Below are 5,314 nucleotides of genomic sequence, written 5' to 3' on the forward strand. Positions count from 1 at the left end.
TGGACAGGTTTGTTGAGATGGCCCTAAGTGAAGCTTTCTCTGTACCCATGTCTTTTGAAATATGACACTGTAGCACCTTGCATTAGGAGGAGGTGTCTCTCTCTCCACTTTTCTATCTGGGCTAGACTTGGGATTTTTATTTGCTTGAGTCCATAGAATTTGGTGAAAATAACTGTGTGCCTTGAGAGGACTTAGTGCATTTCTGCTGAATTCTCAAATAACTCTGCCTCAGAAACATGAATAAATCCAGTTGGGCTACCCCAAGTTCAAGAAGAGCTACAGAACAGAGCTTCACGGTCCCAGCCAAGAACATGATAAATCAGCCTATAGCTAGCTGGGGGCTTCCCTCATAGCTCAGTCGGTGAAGAATCTTCCTGCCATTCAGGAGACCTGGGTAGGGAAGATCCTCTGGAAAAGGAAATGGCAACCCACTCCAGTATTCTCACTTGGAGAATCCCATGGACAGAGAAGCTTGGAAGGCTATAGTGCATGGGATTACAAGAGTCAGACATGACTTAGGGACTAAACCACCACTATAGCTAGCTGATTCCTCAGTGTATTAGAATGATCAGCCAAGATCAACAGAGCCTCCTCAGCTGACTTTCAGGTAAATAAATACACAGGAGGATCCCAGCAGAGATCAGCACAATTCCAAACCATCCATTTTAATAAATCAATGCCACATCACTTGCTTTTAAGATAGATTGTTATGTAGAAATGTCATACTGATACAACAATCAAAAGAAACAGAAATGAAGGCAATTATAATAATTTCCCAAGGCTTCCCAGGTGGCTCAGTGTTAAAGAATCCACCTGTAAATGCAGAAGGCACAGGAAACGCAGGTTCGATCCCTAGGTCAGGAAGATCCCCTGGAGGAGGAAATGGAAATCATTCCAGTATTTTTTCCTGGAGAGTCACATGGACAGAGGAGCATGGTGGGTTACAGTCCAAAGGGTCACAAGGAGTTGGACATAACTAAGCAACTGAGCTTCTTGACATTTCTTAAATTTGAGAGAGTGGAAAATAATAAAAGAGGAAAAACTAATGGATATGATAGAAATCACTAAGCCTAATTGTGTGAGTTACATAAATTGCAATGAAGGAGGCAAAGTCAAAATATGAGAATTCCAAGAAATAGAGGAGCAAATTCTCTTTCCACAATCTGATCAAAGATTCTGATCAGAGATTTATAATTTCTGACTCTGAGGCTTTGAAACTGTAAATTTTGTTCCCTTCTTTAGCCCATAACCATTGGCCTTTTTAGAGCTGCCTTTCTGAAGAATGTTTGCAGAGGCCTCTTTATGTCTTTGTTCCTCAGACTGTAGATGAAGGGGTTCAGCATGGGTGTGACCACAGTGTACATCACTGAGGCGATTGTACTTGAATGTGCACTGTGAGTAGCAGCAGAGCTAAGGTACACTTCTAGTCATGAGCCATAAAACAAGGAGACAACAGAGGTGAGACACACATGTAGAAAATACTTTATATTTACCCTGAGCTGATGAGATTCCACATATGGAGGAAGCAATCTTACAGTAAGAGTAAAGTATACCTGCAAAGGGACCACCACCCAGTAGCCCAACTGCAAAATACATGACCATTTCATTAAGGAGGTTTTCAGAACAGGCAAGTTGGACCAACCATTTGAGTTCACAGAAATAGTGAGGGATTAACACATCTCTACAAAAGGATAGCCTTGATACCATGAAGGTCTGTAGCAAGGAATCCAGGACATTGATGACCCAGCTAACTAGAACCAGAATTACACAGAGCTGGTGTTTCATGATGACTGTATAGTGCAAGGGGTGGCAGACGGCCACAAACCAATCATAGGCCATCACAGTCAGGAGGAAGTCATCCAACCCTGCAAACAGTATGAAAAAATGCATCTGGGTGATGCAGCCTTCATAGGTGATGGCTTTGCTCTTTCCATATGTTCTGCAGCATCTTTGGGATGGTGGTGGAGGTGAAGCAGATGTCTACAAAGGACAGGTTGGAGAGGTAGAAGTGGAAGTGGGAGTCTAAGCTGATGATCAGGATGAAAAGTAGGTTTCCAAACACAGTGACCAGGTACATGGAGAGGAAAAGACCAAATATGAGGGGCTGCAGTGCTGGTTCCTCTGAAAATCCCAGAAGAAGAAGTTCTGAAACCTTTGCTAGGTTGCTTGGTGCCATTTGTTGATGTTGACTGTAAAGAAACAACAATATGGTTCATTTTCACAAAAAGGCCCATTACAGTGTTGAAAAAATACTATCTGTATTTTGCTTCATTATATTTAATCATATTTCCTAATTAATTTCAATATTTTGCAAGAACTTGATCCTCTTTAGGAAATTCCCTCTGTTATTTCTAACTTGCAAATGTGTTCCAGTTTTAGCATTTTCCCCAAGATGTCATGTAACCCACATATTTTATGAGAAGTTTTTTCATTCTTTTGGGCACTATATATTGAGTGCAACTATATCTCAGGTGCTGTCTAGGCAATGTGCATAGGGTTCTGAAATATGAAAACTTTTAAAATCTGTCCATGGAGAAAAAGTATGATGAGATGTGTGTGTGTGTGGTGGGGAGGTGGGGCAGTGGGGGGAGGGGGGAGGGGGCTCTTGGTCAATTCTGACTTTTTGTAACCTCATGTACTGTAGCCTGCCAGGCTCCTCTATCCATCTACCCATAGGATTTCTCAGGCCAGAATACTGGCTCAGGTTGCCATTTCCTCCTCTAGGATATATATGACTTGGGAGATGGTGAAATATTCTATGTAGAAATTTGAAAGCACATATAAGGGGAAGACTTAAGAAGAGCTCCTATTATTTAAGGCAAGACATGCAAAAAATAGTTATCATTTGAAAAGAGACCTCAAGAAAAAGAGAGCAGGAGCCATGAACATGCCAGGCACAAGGAGAACTTTGTGCCTGGCAGAGAGAATAGCCAGTGCAAAGGCCCTGGAGAAGGTACCTGTCTAAGATGTTCTGGTTTTTAAAAAAGACACTAATGTGGGAGTGGGGTAATGAGGGGACAGGGTAAGAGCAAGAGAGAGAGTGAGGAGAGATGGTGCCAGAGGAGGCTGAGGAATAAGGTGGCCTCCCTGCTGCTGTTGAAACTTCAAACCCCCACTATGTTTTCCTAGCACTTTCTGAAATTGCTGCACAGATGTCCTATATGTTTAAATGGATCCCTTCTGTTGATCGAGTTCTGGCCTCTATGTAGGAGAGTCATCTTGAAATATGTGAACTCAGTACCACTGCTCTGAAGACTCCTCACACTCCACAAGGCAAGAAAACAAAGACCTACAGTGCAACCCTGGTTTCCTAGGCTGTGTTACTTCCATGTTGTTTTCAGCCTTAACTACCCTGATGAAGTTAAGGTTGATGTTGCTCAAGGTGGTTAGATCAGATTATGTAGAAATGGCATCCAGAAATTCCAGTTTGTACATTTCCCAGGTGGCTTCCCAGGTTGCACAGTGGTAAAAAAGAATCTGCCTCCAATGCAGGTGATGCAAGAGACATGTGTTCAATACCTGGGTTGGGAAGATCTCCTAGAGTAGGAAATGGCAACCCACTTCAGTTTTCTTGCCTGGGAAATCCAATGAATCAGACAAGACTAAGCACAGCAGCAGATTTCCCAGGTAGCAATGAACTTGGTGCTCAGTTTTGGTAGTCATTTCATTCTTGTAATAAAGGCACATAAAGATATGTTTAGTGAACATATATGTCTCTGTATTATTTACCTAGATATCTGTATCTTTTCTCAAAATTTCAAAACCTGGAATATATATATATGGATTCCCAGATGGCTCAGTGGTAAAGAATCTACCTGCCAAATGGAAGAGTCACTGGAGACATAGTTTCCATCCCTGAGTCGGAAAGATCCCCTGGAGGAGGGCATGGCCACCCACTTTAGTATTCTTGCCTGAAAAATCCAATGGACAGAGGAGCCTGGTGGGTTACAGTCCATGTGGTTGCAAGGAACTGGATATGACTGAGCATGAGCAAGCAGGAATATATATATATATATATATATATATATATATATATAGAGAGAGAGAGAGAGAGAGAGAGAGAGAGAGAGGGTGGGGGGGAGGGGGGGAGATGGTGCATAAGCTCAAAATATCCCTGAGACTTTGGTGAAGAAAAGCCTCTTTGGTTGTGGTGACATTTCATGTGTTGTTATATTTCATCCATGGCCGTGGAAAATAATGAAAAAGCAAAAATAAATTCATTCAAAAGAAAAGATCACTACATCTTTATGGTGTGAGACAATTAGAGATTTTACAGTCCATGAGATAAAATGCCAAAAGCAATAAACCAATACTTTACACAAGGATGTTCATAAAGTAAAATGAAAGTAACTGAATATTGAGCATTTAACATATCAGCTAGCAAAATTGTTTTTCCTGTGCCCATTTCTTATTTATTTGACTAGCCAGATTTACATTGCATACATGGCAAGTCTCTATCTCCATTTTCATATGCAGCATCTTTGTTATGCTTTTCTTGTGTTTCGATTTCTTCTTTGATTAGTTCTTAAGATACCCTTTGTCCTAAGTCTGATATTTGTCCCAGTATCAACAAAATCCACGTCCACACATATAAACCTGCACTCTGTGACAATTCCAATCTTGTCACTGAATTACTTTCTTCATATTAGTTATCTGAGGATATTGCATTATGCATATATGTCCTTCATTGTATTCTGTCTTCTCAGTCATGAATCTAGATCCCCCAGGCAGAGACTTCACCTGTTTTGTTAATCAAGTATCTGAATATATGTGATGGCTCAGACAGTAAACAACCTGCCTGCAGTGCAGGAGACCCAGGTTCAATCCAGGATTGGGAAGATTCCCTGGAGGGGAAAAATGGCAGCCCACTCTAATATCTTCCTTAGAGAATCCCATGGACAGAGGAGGCTTGTAGGCTACAGTCCATAGGGTCACAAAGAGTCAGACACAACTGAACAACTAATACTTTGACAAAAATAAATTGGGAAAAATAAAAAGTAAGGAAATAATGAAACCAAGTTAAATAGTATAATTACAAAACAAGTCTGCTGCTGCTGCTAAGTTGCTTCAGTCAAGCCCAACTCTGTGTGACCCCATAGACAGCAGTCCACCAAGCTCCTCTGTCCCTGGGATTCTCCAGGCAAGAACACTGGAGTGGGTTGCCATTTCCTTCTCCAATGCATACATGCATGCTGTCACTTCAGTTGTGTCTGACTCTGTGCAACCCCATAGACAGCAGCCCACAAGGCTCCTCCATCCACAGGACTCTCTAGGCAAGACTACTGGAGTGGGTTGCCATTTCCTTCTCCACAAA

The 5,314-nt window shown here is 41.7% G+C and overlaps 1 pseudogene; it reads right to left on the minus strand.

The window, feature by feature from the left end:
• Window positions 1-1,238: 1,238 nt before the first annotated feature.
• On the minus strand, window positions 1,239-2,281 carry LOC102413338 (annotated as a pseudogene).
• Window positions 2,282-5,314: the final 3,033 nt, after the last annotated feature.

This window comes from Bubalus bubalis, chromosome 9 (assembly GCF_019923935.1).
Source record: "Bubalus bubalis isolate 160015118507 breed Murrah chromosome 9, NDDB_SH_1, whole genome shotgun sequence".
Taxonomy (NCBI): domain Eukaryota; kingdom Metazoa; phylum Chordata; class Mammalia; order Artiodactyla; family Bovidae; genus Bubalus; species Bubalus bubalis.